The sequence below is a fragment of the Epinephelus moara genome, chromosome 5 (genome assembly GCF_006386435.1).
Source record: "Epinephelus moara isolate mb chromosome 5, YSFRI_EMoa_1.0, whole genome shotgun sequence".
Lineage (NCBI taxonomy): Eukaryota > Metazoa > Chordata > Actinopteri > Perciformes > Serranidae > Epinephelus > Epinephelus moara.
The window spans coordinates 43,931,535-43,949,795 of NC_065510.1; the positions used below are offsets into that span (position 1 = coordinate 43,931,535).

The 18,261-nt window shown below is 41.3% G+C and overlaps 1 protein-coding gene and 1 long non-coding RNA gene across 5 annotated transcripts in view; one reads left to right on the plus strand and one right to left on the minus strand.

Moving 5' to 3' along the window:
* LOC126390157 (uncharacterized) overlaps positions 1-18,261 on the minus strand; it is a 698,278-nt gene that overhangs the window by 39,774 nt on the left and 640,243 nt on the right. The gene's annotated exons all lie outside the window — the stretch shown is intronic.
* elf2b (E74-like factor 2b (ets domain transcription factor)) overlaps positions 9,905-18,261 on the plus strand; it is a 35,132-nt gene continuing 26,775 nt past the window's right edge. For 2 of the 4 annotated variants that reach the window (XM_050044258.1, XM_050044262.1), the window contains exon 1: positions 9,933-10,065. The gene's annotated coding sequence lies outside the window, so the exon portion shown is untranslated. The other 2 variants (XM_050044261.1, XM_050044259.1) reach the window with 2 other exon arrangements.

An 18,261-nucleotide genomic window follows, 5' to 3' on the forward strand; every position in this document is an offset into this window, starting at 1 on the left:
AAATAAATTATGATCATGGAGAAAGTCACACAGCTGGTCTGCGACTACTTTCTCAAGGATCTTTGAAAGAAAGGGAAGATTAGAAATCGGTCTATAGTTGGCTAACACCTCTGGATCCAGGGTGGGCTTTTTTAGAGGAGGTTTAATTACAGCTGCCTTAAAGGACTGTGGTACATAGCCTGTTGATAAAGATATATTGATCATGTCTAATATGTGAGTGTTAACTAAAGGTAAGGTTCCTTAAGTAGCCTAGTTAGGATGGGGTCTAAGAGACACGTTGATGATTTAGATGAAGAAATCATTGAGACCAATTGAAAAGAAACCTGGGGTTGTTCTTATTTTCTTCTATTAATGCTGAGTAATAGTTTGCTCTGGCATTGCGGAGGGTCCTCTTATACGTTTTGAGACTGTCTTCCCAGACTAAACGAGACTCCATCCAGATGATGTCTTTTTCAGGGATGTCCCTGCTAATGCCATCAAGACAATGAGACACATTCTGCAAGTGTTACAACAGCATGGCTTCATAGTAAAAGAGTGCAGGTACAAGACTGACCTGTTTGCAGTCCAGACTTGTCTCCTATTGAAAATGCATAAAAACAGAGACCCCGGACTGTTGAGCAACTGGAGTTATATATCAAGCAAGAATGGGAAAGAATGTCACTTTCAAAACCTCAACAGTAAGTGTCCTCAGAGTGTTGTTAAAAGAAAAGGTGATGTAACACAATGGTAAACATGCCCCTGTCTCAAATGTATTGGTACATGTTGCAGGCATCAAATTCAGAATGAGTGTATATTTATCAAAAAACAAAGTTTATGAGTTTGAACATCAAATATCTTGTCTTTGTACTGTGTTCAAATAATTATAGGTTTGCAAATAATTGCATTCTGTTTTTATTTCCATTTTACTCAGTGCCCCAACTTTTTTGGAATGGGGGTTGTAGATTTGAAGAAATCTTAACTGTTGAGCATCACATTAACATGACACAATAAAGAACATAATCTGGCTAAATTTACTGCTGCTCAATTTAACCATACAAAAAAAAAAAAAAAAAAACGAATATAATATGAGTCTTCCCTTTATTTGGCTCTGACCACATGTATTTCTGCCTATATCCACAGAGCCAAAGGTGTCTGTCTGGACTGTAAAAAGCTGCTCAGTGATGTAATAGTACAGTTAAGAAGGTAAACAGTCAAAACAAGCAGAGCTAAAAGCACACCTATTTGTGTAGAGTTAGAGACAGTAGAATGGACATCTTATTCTCAGATAGCCACATTTTATATACTCAGTATATAAGGCCATGTAGACACTGTTATTATTATTTTTCTTTGCTCTCTATTAAATCCCTGCTGCCCATGTCCATTCTACTTATTTCAATTAGGATATGTATGTTGCAAAATGACACGTACACAAAGCTTGTGCATTTCTACCAAACGAACTTGTGTTGTGCTTGTTTGTTTCAGCCACAGAGACTATGGTTGCGATGACGACCCAGTCATGACATGACAGAGTGTGCCTTCCACAACACTTACTTATCTGTCAACCAAGCCAGAACGACCAAGGAAAACAACATGAGGAAGGAGCAACTGGTTTCACTAGATAATGTGTTCTTTTTTGAAATGTTATAACAGAGATGTTGTTTTTTTATGTTTCCAATCTGTTCCTGCTCAAATTATATTAGTATTTGAGAAATGATTGCCATTATGTCTCTTGTCCTCTAGGTGCCACTGTTGCAAAGCTTTTCATGACTAGTTGAATGGAGCACAAGTTTCTTTGTAGCTGTTTCTGTTGTATTAGGCAGTGGTGGGAGGGGTTTGTTGTTCATGCTGTGATAGACTGATTTTCTTAGATATTGCCGAACAATATCTATAAACGGTACCAAGATTTTTAAGTGTGAATTCACCCATTTCTTTCCTTCAAACTGATGAAGTCATTTTCCCACTTATGTCGGCTGATATTATAGTATAAAGATTTGTATTTTTGTCACTTTTGTCATAGTACATAGACCATCTTGAGGCATTTAAGTGTTTTAAGACCATTACACTTGTGCTGCTAATTTTAAAGGGATGCATTAGTTTCAAGGGGTCGAGGATATCTTTATTATCCCAAGGGGTAATTTGTTGCGTAGTCAGTATTACGAACATAACCAACCAAGAAAAAAAATTTATATATAAAAAAAATTAAAAGAAAACATATTGGTAAAAAAAAATACAACACCAATGCTGATATTTGTTTTTGAAAGCTGATTTCAATTGATGTCAATAGTAAATCCATATGTTGGTGAATATCTATTATATATTTTGTTGTGTTTGTTGTTCTGTCCGTGTTTTACCTTCTACAGCAAAAGACTGAAAAAAAACAAAACATTTACTGGTAATATGAACTGATTTGTACTTAGACATTATATTCAACAATAATGTGACAATATATCTAAGAGTTGATGGATTATTTGCTTTAAAGATATTTGTAGGTACTTTGCATACACTCATCACATACATACATACATCATATATTAACTATATATATCAATATATTACATAGTTAATATAATATATATCAATATATTACATAGTTAATATATCACTTTGTAATTAGTCAAATGTGTCCCTGTTGTCATGATAATGTGCTCTCTTAGACACTTTAAATAAAGTGATGTGTTAACAATTTTATTCTGCTCTTTTTTGCATAAAATTATTGGTGTGTGAAACAGTGTTATTAAAGGGGAACTATGCCCATTTTAAATTCATACATGTTATTCCTGTGGTCTGTGACAGCTGAAGAAATGTTAGTAAACAGGAACAACTCTCTCAGAAATCCGAAAACTAGAGTGCTTAAACTCAAATCTATGATGTCATAGGGTATAAAGTCTGGAGCTGCTCCATAAATAATGAACTGGGAAAAATGTTGTAGATGACACAGAGAGCACCCAGGGGAATGTTCTGAGTTTAATGGTACATTTTCTATTTTAAAACTGACAGCACCACAATAGAATAGGATCATTTGGGTATGAACAAGAAAACAAGCAGTATGTGGGTCCACAAAATCAGTGTCCAATTCATTGTCTATAGAGCAGCTCCAGAATATGACATCACAAGTGTGAGACTTACTTTGGTTTCTGGCTTTGAGAGAATGCTCCTCGTATTCACAAATATTGGTTGAACTGTCCTTGGCTGTGGAAATAACAAACTGGAATTCTTAGCTTAGGTGGTGTTCCCCTGTAATTTTAATCTACATTGTAATGCACTGTGCTATGGTGAATGTCAGTGCCAGTGGCATTGTTAGGCCTAGGTGTCTGAGGCTTCAGCCCTAACTTTTTTTTTTTCCTTAAGATTTTTTTTGGGCTTTTTTGCCTTTAACGGACAGGACAGTGTGAGGAGAGTTAAGTGGGGAGAGAGAGAGAGTGTGGGGATGACATGCAGCAAAGGGTTGCAGGCCGGGGTCGAGCTCACGACCACTGCAGCGAGGCATCACCTCCATGCCTGGGGCGCCGACACTATCCACTAAACTACTGACACCCCCAGACCTAAATAGCCCCGTGTCTAGTAATGTGTCATGTCGGTCATGCAATTAAAGCCCTCAAAAATTTTATTGTTAATCAAAAGCGCAAGTTTTGGGTCCTCTGTGTCATTCAAGCAGCACATTTTGTGTGATTGTGTGCAGAGAGAGCACACCAATAATCACTTTAATTTTTCAGCTGGTAAAGGTGGAGCTCATTTTGAATGCTTAATATACTGCTGGGTAGTTTAATCTATAATTATACATAATCATTTATTAGTTGATTATATTTTGTATTAATAATCTAAGTTTTCAAAGTAACTAAAGCAGACAAATAAATGTAGTGGAGTAAAAAGTACAATGTTTCCCTTTGAGATGTAGAGAGGAGTATAAGTACTATAACATGGAAATACCCAGGTACAAGCATCTCAAAATTCTTTAAATTTTAATGACAACAGATGCAAAGTATTCTGTCTTTGCTCAATAATAATTACTAACAACTACGAATACGTTTAACATCACAATTCATGATTAAGCTGGAAAATAAAATTTTTTAAAAAGTTTTAAAGTTAAATAAGATGCCAGAGTTCATAAAAAGAAAGAAAGAAAGAAAGAAAGAAAGAAAGAAAGAAGAAAAACAAGGTCGGGGCACTAACCACATTAATCAGCATTTACAATAATTTGTCCGAGGTAGAGATTTTTGGAATAATAGACTATGTGACCATCGTGACATCATCTCTGTTGTGCTAAGTAAAGGTAAGTAAGAAAATAAGTTCCTAATAAAACAACACATTATTTATCCTTTAGAACTGATGTGACAGGGAAAGATTTAGGATTTTTCTTTTTTTTTTAACAAAACAAAGACAAACAAATTAAACTGAGATGGACGAGTTCTTCTGATGTAATTTGCTTGAACAAACTCACAATAAACTAACAACCGACTCTCCGTTAACAGAGGAGCAGCCTGTCCTGACTCATGACCAAGCTTTTGCTTCTTTACTCCTTTACTGTCCCACAGGAAAATACCAAGGGAATGGAAGCAAGAATACAAACAGTTAGGTAACGCCAGGGACTGTTTTTTTTTCACTTATCAGAGGAGGGAGATGGCTGGGGTGTAATTTAGTTGTTGTGGGGTTTTTTTTTTTTTTTTTTCAGATAATCTCCCCACCCAGTAGTTATATCATAACTATGGGAATTATCCCAATCTGGGCTAATCGATGTGGAAAATTAATGATCTTTATAACACACCACTTTACGTGGCTGGCATGTACCAGGCTATAAAAACCCCACCTTGCGCATGCACCCACTGACCCATTGATTTCAACCTGTCGGAGTCGATGTGAGAGCAGAAAGAAAAGAGGGAGGAGTTTAGCCTTTTGTGTCCACTTACCTTGGTTTAGGTTGGAGAGCTGGCCTTCCTGGGTCCCTCTCAGGGATAGCTTAATCCCGTTTCTTCCTTTTAAAATTAAAATACAGAATCTCCCTCCAGTATTACTGTCCCGCTGTCCAGTGTCAAAGAAAAAAATCCATATTGTGGCCACACTTACATCTGTTGGCTCAGGGAAACTAATTAAAGACAGTTAATAGCCCTATTGCTATAGCTAAAGAGTGCACTTTCTGGTCACGCAACAGTGACATCCCTCTCTCAAAAAAGAAAAAAAAGGAGAGAGAGGGATGATGGCAAGGGCAGGGCCCTTCTTGTGGGGGCTGTAATGTTAATATGCCAGTAGAGGATGGCCATGACTACTGTGTGTTATGTTTGGGAATTAAGCATTGTGCTCATGATAATCCAGCTTCATGCACAAACTGCTTCTGCATGTCTGCTAGGCAAAGGCAAGCCCGTTGCCATTCATTTGGCAGACGTCCACCAGCCCCTTCTCAGGGTCTGCAGCCAGCTAAGCGCCCTAAGTTGGTGGTCCGGCAGTGGGGGACGGGGGCCAATCAGGGTGCTGTGGCTCAGAGATAGAGCGGGTCATCCACCAATCAGTGGTTCGATTCCCGGCTCCTCCAGTCTGCATGTCGAAATGTCCTTGAGCAAGATACTGAACCCCAAATTGCTCCTGATGGCTGTTCCATGTGTTTAAAAAAACAACCAATAAACTGAGTAGCAGATGACACCTTGTATGGCCACCAGTGTATGAATGTGTGTGAATGGGTGAATGTGACTCGTAGTGTAAAAAAACGCTTTGAGTGGTCGGATGACTAGAAAGGTGCTACACAAATGCAAATGCAGGTCCCCCGCCTCCATTATTACAGTTTCAGTAGGGGGTGAGCGGACTGTGTCACATAGGAACTTCCCTGTTCCTGGGCCCTCTGCTGGGTTGGATAGGAGCCCCTTCTCTGCTTTGTCAGAGGAGGAGACAGACATTCTTGGCCTATGGCCCTAAAAGAATGATGAGTTAGCCTCAGAGGGGCAGCACGTGCCTGTAAAAGAGCATGACCAGCAGTCACCTCTCCTTCAGGAAATTATTGGCCGGGCTGCTTTGGCTCTGGGGATTGACCTGCCAGCTGGTCAGGGTCCTGCCTCTTCTTGTTTCAATGATGAAACAGGGGGGGTGACCCACACAGTTCCTTGTGCCTCTCCTTTCTGATTTCAAGGAGGTGGTCAGGAGTCAGTTTACTACGTCGACGGCAGGGGCATGCTGGTCGGGGCTCTGTCATCGTATGGCTGTGGTTGACAAGCGGGGGAGGATAGGCTGTGGGCCATTGCTCCCCATGGATCAGGCTCTGGCTGCCTTGGTGGCTCTGTCAAAGTCCCTCCTGGGCAAGGCGAACTGCCCGGGTAGAAACTGCAAGGTAATAGATGGCTTGTTGGGAAAAATGCATGGAGCAACAGAAGGCGATGTTGCTTTTCTATCGTGCTGTGATTGAGAGTATATTTCGCTATGCAATTTCTGTTTGGTTTGGAAATTTAACTGTGAAATTAAAGTCCCAAATCAACAGACTAGCTCTCAGTGCACTGAAAGTGATGGGGGTGAGGGAGCACCCCACAATCCAAGCAATATTTGAAGACACTGTACTCAGACAAGCCAGGAAAATAATTGAGGACCCCTCTCATGTGTTAAATTCAGAATACGAACTGTTACCCTCTGGCAGACGTTACAGAATCCCAGTAAAAAATAAAAAAAGGTTTTTGAACAGGTATAAATTCTCATTCATTCCACTATCCATTACCCTGTTGAACACAGGCCGGTAATGTATGTAAGTATGTATGTATGTATGCACTTAGGTAGGCACTTTATGATTGTATGTCTGTATGGAGTATGTGGGTATGGACTTTAGGTATGCACTTTACGACCGCACTTTATGTCTTTATGTCTGCACTGTCAGCACTTGTGTTTCTTGTTTATGTTATGTGTTATGTCCTAGGTAGCAGCCTGTGTATGTCCAACACAAATTTCCTTTCGGGACTAAATAAATGAATCTTGAATCTTGAATCTTGAGCCATGGCAGTCCAGACACAGCTGTCAGCTGGTGCCATACTGTCCCTGTACCAGTGCAATCTGGTTGGCCAGCTAGAGGAGGGGTATAGTATGGATCTAATAGCCGAACTTCAGTGTGTCTCCTCACTTCTTCCAAAGCTCATGAGAGAGCAGCGTGAAGCGGCTGGCAGTGCTATGGCAAGTTTTTGGGTGGCCAGGCGCCATCTCTGGCTGTCACAGTCCATGCTGCAGCCAGAGGATAGGGAGTGTCTGCTCAACCTGCCTGTTGAGCCATTTGCCTTGTTTGGACCCAATGCATGTATGATGATTCAGCAGGGCCAGGAAGCCTGTTGCTGTGCTAAGGAGGGGTCAGGCACCTTGAAGTGAGGTCAGGGCTGGCAGCGGCCTCAGCCGCAGCAGCCCAAGCAACCTCAGCCTGCTTAGGGGCAGGAAGATCTGTGGGGCCGGCTGGATGCAACACAGCAAGTCTCACTGGGGCAGAGGACATGGCAGTGGCCACCCAAACCCACGCCTCAGTCCTTACATGACATCGCCCCCAGCCTTCCCTTGCCCTCAGATGGCATGGGAGGCTCTGGAGGCAGACCTCTGGGTCGTTTCAACAATGACCCAGGGGTATCGTTTGCAGTTCGGAAGTGCTCCTCCTCTGACAAGGGTGGCTGCATTTTCCATTATTGCAGACCACCAGCACAGAGAAGTCCTTTGATCAGAAATCTTCACTCTCATGAAGTCAGCTATCAGGGAAGTGAAGGAAGAAGATCAGCAGGCAGGGTTTTATTCCCGGTCAAGCAGGCTGTCCAGGTGACTGGTTTGCAACTGTCGACTTCAAAGATGCCTATTTTCAAATCCCAATCTGGGAGGGGTACAGGAGGTTTCTCAGGTTTGCCTTCAAGGGAAAAACCTTCAAATTCTGTATCCTCCCCTTCAGCATCTCACTGGCACCCCGCACCTTTACCAGGAGCATGGATGCAGCCCTGGGGCCTCTGCGGCAGCAGGGTCTCAGGGTACTGAACTATTTTGACGACTGGCTAATATGTGCACAGAGGAGCTGTGCCACCATCATGTGTCTGTGCTGTTGGATCACATTCAGGGTCTGGGGCTGCGCATCAACAAGAAAAATTGCAGTCTCCAGCCTGCACAGGCCACCCAGTTTCTCGGCATGTGGCTGGATTCCAGAGCTTGGTTGGTGATGCTGTAACAGAAGACGCAGGTTTCAATCAGGACCTGCCTCTCTCATTTTCGGCTGGGTGCTAGGGTCACATGGTGGCTGTGTCTCCGCCTCTTGGGTCTTATGGCAGCCTCAGTGCAAGTGGTGCCATTGGCTCTTCTACACATGCGTCCAGTCCAGAGGAATCTCTTCAGCCTGGAGCTCTGTCTGCGGAGACAGCTGCAGGCAGTGGTGCTCGTCATCGTGCAGCCTTGTGCGGACCTCAGGTGGTGGCAGGACCCAGCCACCATCTTGAGGGGGAGTATGCTTGGTCCTGTACTGCATTGCCAGGTATTCTCTATGGAGCGTCCCTGGAGGGGTGGGGCGTACTCCACAAGGGGCAGGGGTACCAGTGGGGTCTGGAGCGCCCGCTGGAAGGGCCAGCATATCAATGCTCTAGAACTGAAAGCCATTCACCTGGCCTCCAGCATTTTTTCCCGAGTCTGCAAGGCTGTCATGTGCTAGTAAGAACCGACAGCACAGCGGCAGCAGCATATGTCAACAGGCAAGGAGGCCTGGGCTCCCCAAACCTCTGCAGAATAGCACACAACCATTGACAATGCCCATTACCCACTGTTCTTTTCCACTGGATGGGGCTCTCCCCTGGCGTCAATGCCATGGCACACCAGTGGCTCAAGGCCTGCTGTATGTGTTTCCCATGTTCACTCTTCTCCCAAATCTGCTGCAGAGAGTTCAGAGGGAGGAGGTGCAGCTGATCCTGGTGGCCCCGAACTGGCCCCACATGATATGGTTGTCAGAGGTGTAGGCCATGGGAGCTCCCTGTCCGGCGGGATCTTCTGAGTCAGGCGCAGGGGGCCCTGCCCCATCCCTTTCCACAGGGGCTCAAACCTTGGGCCTGGCCCCTGAGAGGGCCGGACTGCTAGGCTTGGGACTTGTGCAGTTCTCTTGCAGGAGCTCTTTACATCATGGTGCACAACTAACCAGATCGATGCACTGACAATGCACACTTCTGAAGGGTGCACAGAGGCTTGCACTGCGCACCAGGAGGCCGGCCATTCCACTGAGGGACCTGGGTCAGAACCTTTTGAGCCTCTGGAGTCAGTCAGCATTAGGTGGCTGCCTCAGTCGGTGGAGGTGCAACCCTACTAACCCTAATAACCATAGTTATGATATAACTACTGGGTGGGGAGATGATCTCCTCAGTCAGAGAACCAAAGTTACAATGTAACCGAGCACTATTTTTCCTTGAGCCTTCCTGAATGACTGGCGGAAAATGCACAACCCTCCTTCCAACATAAATTAGTTATTAGATTTTTAAAATTTACCCTTTGATGTTTGAAAGTTACAAGTTAAAAGTTAAAGATGGATTTGACAAAACCTCGTTTTTGCATACTGGGTAGTTCATGCAAACAGGTTTGCATTTTTTTTAAATGAGACAGAATAAAGTGATTTTGACGAAATATCACTATTTTAAGCTCAGATTTTTTTTTCTTTTTTTGCCTGACAGAAGCATTCATTGCACATGATGATTGGCCATCCGACAGTTGTTTGTTGGTAGGCTACTGTTTCTGACTATGATAAATGGTGTAAATTTGTCAATTTTTGATTTCTTAGTTAAAAAAAAAATAAAGCTGTGAAATAAATGCAAAATGCAACTATTTAAATGTGTATGCCCCTCCCCTATTAGAAAAAACCCCCACATAAATCCTTCCCCAGTACTTAAAACATTATTTGACATGCCTCCCCCTTTTTGCAACCCCACCCCCAGAGCACAGCGTTATTATTATATTTCTCTGGAGCGGAGCCGTCCGGAGAGGAGGAGAGGTCACTCACACACACACACACACACACACACACACACACACACACACACAGAATAAACTCATATTAGACAGCCAGCTAACGTCAAGTTGCCGCCCGTAAACTAAGTTGGCTACCAGCGAGGAGCTGACAGAAGTTTGACGGTAAGTGAGCTGACGTAACATTAGCCAGCATTAGCCACATGGTTTGCTGTGTTTCTCTTCTGACAGCTTGTTTTTCTCACAATGCTAACTTAGCTAGCTAATGTTAGCACTGTTCAGTTTCTGTTTCTGTTCAGTTTGCTCTGTATGCGACGTGATCTCCAAAATTACCGCTCTTGAAATGCGACTTATAGCACTGAATTTCATGACCAGCTCGGCATACGAATATAAAAACTATATAGCGTTAACGTAAATGCTGCAAGAGATGGCTAATAATTCGTTGATAAGGTTAGCAAAGAGCAAAGGTATCATTGCAACAGTGGATTCCCCCTGTGACACGCTGTAGCGATAACGTTACATGCCTGATGATGACATAATCTTTCTGTTGTCTTCCATAACTCTTCAGTTGTAACGTTAAGCATTGCAAACAGGCGCCCAACCAACTGTGTGATCATAATTAGGTAGATCAATGAGGAATTACCCAGCAAACAAGCTTTGTGTCAACACACTGAAACTTTCAGATATCTACCATTCACTTGTTACTAGTCATGATTTTAATGTCAGATATGCAAATTAGAAAACTATGTCAGTTATCTGTAATGTAATGTGAATATCCAAAATACATGTGACTACTAAAAATGTCATTGTGCATATTTGCAATTGGCATTTAAAAAAAAGCAAATACAATTTCATATATCTACAGTTAGAATTATGATTAGGAAGAATGCAATTGCAGATATCCAGAAATGTATTGTGAATATCTGTTGATGAGAAGATGGTACGCCTTTTAACATAAAGGTTCATTGACTATACACAGCTATGTTTCAGATATCAATATAATAGCATTTCACCTAGTCAAAATCATATTCTTACAGTCAATTAGAGTCTGCAATGACATTTTCACTGATAGAAATTGTATTTCAAAATATCTAAAACTTAATTTCTCCAAGTCAAAATTCAAATTAAGCTATCTTTAAATCCTTTAAAATTATAGGTGGCCATTTTAACATTTAATAGCTAGACTGGCTATGTACTGGAGGTATCCGTAATTCAACTCCATAGTCAAAATGAACATTTAAGATAACTACAATGACAATCTTCCTGTCCAGAACTGACCTTTCGCCAAGCCCCACTCCTTTGCGATGGTCTGTCAAGCCATCTGAGCATGCATGGAGCCCACACTATGACCAACTGCACTATCACTTTTGGACAAAAAATTATTCCAGAGAGAAGTACATGGAAGGGTCTAAAATATGCATAAGGATATATCCAGATTCCAGAATGTCAAACACACTCAGCTGCAAAAAAAGGTTTAAAAGATAAAGATATTTAGAAGCTAGAGCCAAACGATAGGCTACACGTCATAGTGTGAAAGTGAACCACCACATCACTGGTGATCAAGACTGAAAACAATAAATATACAGGGAAACTTTGCTGATATTCAACCAGCTGTATGTCAGATGAGCAGTGTTTGGCCTCCTCCAGTGCCACCCGCACCACGAGCAGGGAGCTTCGGGGAAAGCCAAACGCCATTTATCTGCACGCACTGTGATGACACACAGCTGGTTGAATATCAGCAAAGTTTCCCTGCTTCCCCTCCCTGGTTCCCGTAGAGCAGGGTAGGTCTTTATTCACTGTCATAATCCCTAAAAAGCAAAAGCACAATGTGTATACATTGAGTAAGGTATATATCTTTAGCAGCTAGCTTGCCAACCCTAACCCTTTTCAGGGTTTGATTTTGGTTTTGGAATGGGACAGAAACATACATCTCCTTACAGTCTCTTAAGTATCATTACTACATGTGCCCCAGACACAATGTTTAGCTTGAAATCCACAAAACCATCTTGAAAGGGAAGGAAATCTGAAATGTTTGCAGGAGAGTCTATGGAGCACAGATGTGTTGTTGTCGGACCCTTTTCGCAGCTAGCCAATGCTATGCTGTGATTGGTCAGTCCTTGTTTGAGGGGTGGGACCTAGCAAAGAGTCAGTTGTCATTTCAGATATCCTTGTCATCCTGTCATTCTTTCTAGGAAAAATGACATCACTTTGCCATTCATGTGTAATGGACTTTCAATTTCAGATATCCACAACGTCATTTTAGATATCCAGAATAAACATTCAGGATTTCTGCAGTAGAATTCGTATTAGGAAAAACTCCCATTTCAGATATCTTACAATCCAGTTGTATAATTAATAACTGAATTTAAATCATTTTGATATCATATATCCAAAACGGAAACCATTCCAGGTATCCGTAATGTACTTTTAACAGATTTCCACAATATATTGGTGGATAGCACAAATGCATTGTGCCTAGTCATGATTGTAGCTGTAGATAAATGAAATTGCATTTTTACCAGTCATAATGTCAGGTGTGGATATCTATAATGACATTTTTAATAGTCAGAATGTATTTTGGATATTCAAATGACATCATGGATATCTGGATTGTTAATTTTCTTTATTTTGGAAATCTGAAATTAAATAAGACTAGCAACAGTTGGATTGTATTTATCTGAAATGGGTGTTTTTGCCAACAAGAATTCTGTTATCTAAAATGCAGTTGTGGATTTCTGAAAATGACAGTCTAATACACATGAATGGCAAAAGTGACATAATTTGTTTTTGGAAAAATGATGTTTGGATAACTGAACTGGCACTTGTGAGTGGAAACAATGTCATTGTGGATGTCTGAAATTTTCATTTCAACTAGGAAGAACTGAATTACTGAGATCGCAGTATATATCCACTATAGCAATTAAAAATGACATTGCCACTTATACTTTTTAGGGATTTTAAGATATTTTAAATTCAGTTTTGACTAGTAAAGTCAAAGTTGTAGACATCTTGATATACCATGTCTACTACTAAGAATATATTGTGGATAACACTAATTACCATTCTGACTGCTTTAACTATGAGAAATGCTGTTATGTATTTCTGAAATGTAATTACAGAAAGGGGTGTGATTCAATTAAATGTTAAAATCACCTGCATTACACATTTTAGTTTATGTTTTAACTGCTAATTATTAAGTCTACAAAAAGAAAAAAACGAAAATAATCATAATTAGGTTATTGTTTAAAATGCAAAATAAAAAAAAAAGATTAGTTTGATGGTTGAAAAAATGCAAAACATAGAGTAGTTTCCCCTTATACTGTAATTTCCTCAGCACTGTCACTTGCCTGTGTACCTGTCTTTGACTACACAGTAAATAAGTATTATGTTATGTCCTAGTGTAGCACACTACTCGTTTTAGTTACTTTTCTTTATACTTAAGTGGCAGCTGGAATTTCCAGTTTTAATTGTGTGGTAAAGTAATGTTTCGTTCACAGAGGCCAGGGGCTTGGACCTGTTGTGTCCAGTCAGTGTGAGCGGTACTCAAGTGTCCGTGCTTTATTCTGGTAAAAAATTGCTTTTGCTCAACTGGTATCCTGCAGTCTAAGCTGACAGTTGGTCTGCTATCTGATGATTTTTTCTGCTGGGCGTTTCTGCTTAATGTTATGTAATGGGGCTAGATCACAAGAGGCCTGTTGAGAAAACACTGAGCACAGCGATTGGTGCCACAGAGATGATTGGATGATGTGTGGGGGGGGCATATCAGTATACCGGAAATTTTGGGTTTGTGTGTTACATTGGGAGCATAGTGTGTTTATGATAGACGTGAGTAGCAGGAAATGTGATGACTGAGTGGCTGATGGTCATTTGTAGACTGCACATTGTGATAATTATATTGTCACTAGATCCCTCAAACCCATTTTGGTCCTTTTAAAGTTTCATGTCTTTATTTGGACATCCAGGGCCACCTCCTGCTGATTTCCAGTGGAATTTCTGCAGAGGGGTTTCTATGAAAAATGACCCCAATTCCTAAAACATTACAAAGCGACGCTGTGTAAAACATAAATGAAAACAGAATTAAATGATCTACAAATCCTTTTTATACTATACTATGCTACACTATATTCAGTTTAATACTGTATAAAAAGAAGATATTTAATGTTCAAACTGATAGACTTTATTGTTTTTTGTTAATACACAATCATTCTGAATTTGATGCCTGCAACATGTTCCAAAAAAGTTGGGACAGGAGCATGTTAATCACTGTGTTACATCACCTTTTCTTTAAACAACACTCAGTGTGTTAAAGCAACACAATGGAGTTTTTGAGCCCTCAAAATATATATCCAAGACCCTTGTGATGGTACATCAGCTCACAATAGGTTGGATGACACCTCCGTCATTGCTTGAGAGCGTCTGTTTCACTAGCACTGGCACTATGCAGTTTCGAGGTTCGGGTAGGAACCCAGACACAAAAAAGTCTACAAAATTTGGCTGCTTTACAGCATACATCGTATCCCCCTCCTCTCTTTAGAGTAGCGTAGCCGGAGGTGAACGAAGTTAGACGTGGTGGTCATGGCTGAAGCGACAAAGAAAAGGAAGAAGGTGAACGTGTTGTCCGAGGAGACAAAGAAAAGAAAACGGGAGAGCAATAAAACAAGAGCTCGAACAAAGATTAATATTGGCCCGGCTTTCACACGAGGAGGAGGGATGCCCGACCGATGGTGACCTGGCGCTGTTACTGCTGTTACCCTCTACTTAGGAGACTCACTGTCTGCAGGTCGGCTGCCTCAGGTACATTTTAAGATAAAGTGTTAGCCTACATACAGACAGCTTTCATTTTAGTTTGTCTTTAACAGTTTACTGTTAGCACCGCAAGCGCGATGTGCTTGTGTCGACCGCGATCGTAAATCATAATAGTGGTGAATGAGAGACTGTGGACAGAGCAGATTGAAATATGGCTTTCTACATGCTGATCACATGTATTGATAAAGTAAGGACACTAATTGTTGAAGTTTTGAAAGTGACATTCTTTCCCATTCTGGCTTGATATATGACATCAGTTGCTCAACAGTTCGGGGTCTCTGTTGTTGTAATTTGCATTTAATAATGTTCCACACATTTTCAATAGCAGACAGGTCTGGACTGCAGGCAGCCAGTCTAGTACCTGCACTCTTTCACTATGAAGCCACGCTGTTGTAACACATGAAGAATGTGTCTCATTGTCTTGCTTGAATAAGCAGGGACATCCCTGAAAAAGATGTCGTCTGGATGGCGGCATATATTGCTCCGAAGCCTGTATGTATCTTTCAGCATTCATGGTGCCTTCACAGATGTGTGTAGTAGTTACCCATGTTGCCGCCTTCACAGATGTGTGTAGTAGTTACCCATGTTGCCATGGGCATTAACACACCCCCATACCATCAGAGATGCTGGCTTTGAACTTTGAGCTGGTAACAGTCTGGATGGTCCTTTTCTTCTTTAGTCCAGAGGACACGACGTCCATGATTTCCAAAAACAATTTGAAATGTGGACTCGCCAGACCACAGCACACTTTTCCACTTTGTGTCAGTCCATCTCAGATGAGCTCAGGCCCAGAGAAGTCTGCAGTGTTTCTGAATGTTGTTGATATGTGGCTTTTACTTTGCATGGTAGAGTCTTAACTTGCATTTGTAGACGCAGCGACAAATTTCTCACTGACGGTGGTTTTCTAGAGTGTTCCTCAGCCCATGTAGTAATATCCTTTATACAAACATCTTGGTTTTTAATGCCGTGCTGTCTGAGGGGTGAAAGGTCATAGGCCCTTACATGCAGAGGTTTCTTTGGATTCTCTGGATCTTTTGATGACAGTATGGATTGTAAATGGTGCAGTCCCTAAATTCCTTACAATTGTCTGTTGAGAAAGGTTGTTCTAACACTGTTGGACAATTCACCCATGCAGGTTTAACAAAAAAGTGAACCTAGCACCATCAATCCTTGTAAATGACCTGTGAGATGTTCCAAACAGGTGTTTTTTGAACATCTCACAACTTTTCTAGTTTTTTGTTGCCCCTGTCCCAACTTTTTTTTAAATGTGTTGCAGGCATCAAATACAGAATGAGTGTATATTTACAAAAAGCAATTAAGTTTATCAATTTGAACATTAGATATCTTGTCTTTGTACTGCATTCAAATGAATATAGGTTGAAAGGGATTTGCAAATCATTGCATTCTGTTTTTAGTGACATTTCACACAGCGTCTCAACTTTTTTTTGTTCATTCATTCATTCAATCAATCGCGTGTTCAGTGTGTGTGTGTGTGTGTGTGTGTGTGTGTGTGTGTGTGTGTGTGTGTGTGTGTGTGTGTGTGTGTGTGTGTGTGTGGATTGAGTGAATGTCAGGTAAATCCTGAGGTCATGCTTGCTATTTATTTGCTCATTGTGTCATCACTGTGTCTGTCTGTATGTGTGTGTTGGTAAAGGGCATGGCACAAGGCAGGGCGTTGTGTCTTTACCAGCAGCCCCAGTTACTTGGAACAAAAGCTCTGTTGTTGCAAGATCATGTGACTGTGTGTGTGTGTGTGTGTGTGTGTGTGTGTGTGTGTGTGTGTGTGTGTGAGTGAGAGTTCCACCCTTGTCATGTGATCTGAGCTCAGGGCAGGGTCTGAGAAGTGCTGACTCGCTCTGAGACGTTCCTTCTACACAGGGAACAGACAGTGAGCATGCAGCCAGACAGTGGAGATGAACGGCCAGATGGGTGGAAGGATGGATGTTAGACAGAGAGGATTTGTGGGAGAAAGTCAGAGACAAGGGGAGAGAGAGGTGCAGAAAAAGACCTGTAGCTTTCTCTTATTCCTTCATTCTTCTCGTCTCTGGATTTTTAAGCTGCAGCCAAGTAAAGATGCAATCCTGCGTTCTGAGTCACATCGCCTTTTCTGTGGCAAGGCAAGTTTGGAGTTTTTGTTTAAGTTTTGATGCCGTTTGTTGGGATTCCATAGTGGGAAAGTTGACCTGTAAGAATGACTCTGCTGTATTTTGTGAAGTCTTGACTGGAGACTGCAATTCTCTCTCCATGACTCAGAACATTTGTGAAAGAATCAAGCTACTCACATGCTTCCACTCTGCTTATCAAAGGTCAAAAGTGAACTAAATTTGGTGCATTTACAGTGAGACATGTAGCTGTAGCTCTTATCTAAAATGACTTTAATTGCAGCAGAGATATTTTTAATTCCTAGAATACCAGCAACAAGACTAATAGCTAACTGTAGGAAGTGAAAAGGTCACACTGACTGCTTTTGACCTTTTAAAACAATTACATTTATTTCCTTGTAATGTGACAGGTATCTGCTATCTGCTAGTTTCTGAATGAATTAGGTTGTTGCAGTAGTAATAATAATGCAGCCATGACTCATTTATGTTTGACCTCAGAAGTAACAAAAAAAAAAAAAAAAAAGGCAGCCACGTGTTCGCAGCCGTCCGGCAGGTCCTGTAATACTTGTTTAAATCAATTCAACCTGCAAGTCCTTCTTGGAGGGACTCAGCTCCTAACAAGTCTTGGGTGTTTGTGTTGAAGAGAGAAAGAATATATATTTGCAGTGCCGCAATGAAAGGTTATTGCCACACTGACATATACTGTCATTTCAGTGCTGGATCATTCCGTTGACCAAGTGAAAACACCACATACCACACCACATACAGGACCCTGCACTGTAGCCATCTCTTCACTCAGCTTCTGTCTGACTTAGATGGGTTGAATAGATTACAAAAACTCAGTGTGTTACAATCTCTCACTCTTCCATGAGGTTACATAATAACGTCTGTCAGTTTAACAGCAAAATAATGGCACATAGTGCAGCGCACATACACACCTTTCTTTGGTTAGCTTGTTTCTGTGCCAGACAGCAAGGGCATGAAACTGCAGGGGAAGAATGAAATATTCAGACACATTATGATGGAAGGATGAGAAGAAATTGAGACTGGAGGGAATTGATTCACTTTAACATCAGAATGCAATTTCTGATGATATTGCGGGTGTGAATGCTGCATGTTAAAAAGTTGAAACTATATTCCAAACTGGAATATAGATATTAAAGATTTTGGGCCTAGCATTAACTGGCAGAGAGTGTGGAGTTAATTCATTATAAGCTAATACAAAGATATTATTTATCCCCAAGACGATGCTGCCAGATCCGTATTACTCAGATCCCACTATGTCAATCAATCAATCAATCAATTTTATTTATAAAGCCCAATATCACAAATCACAATTTGCCTCACAGGGCTTTACAGCATACGACATCCCTCTGTCCTTATGACCCTCGCAGCGGATAAGGAAAAACTCCCCAAAAAAAACCCTTTAACGGGGAAAAAAAAACGGTAGAAA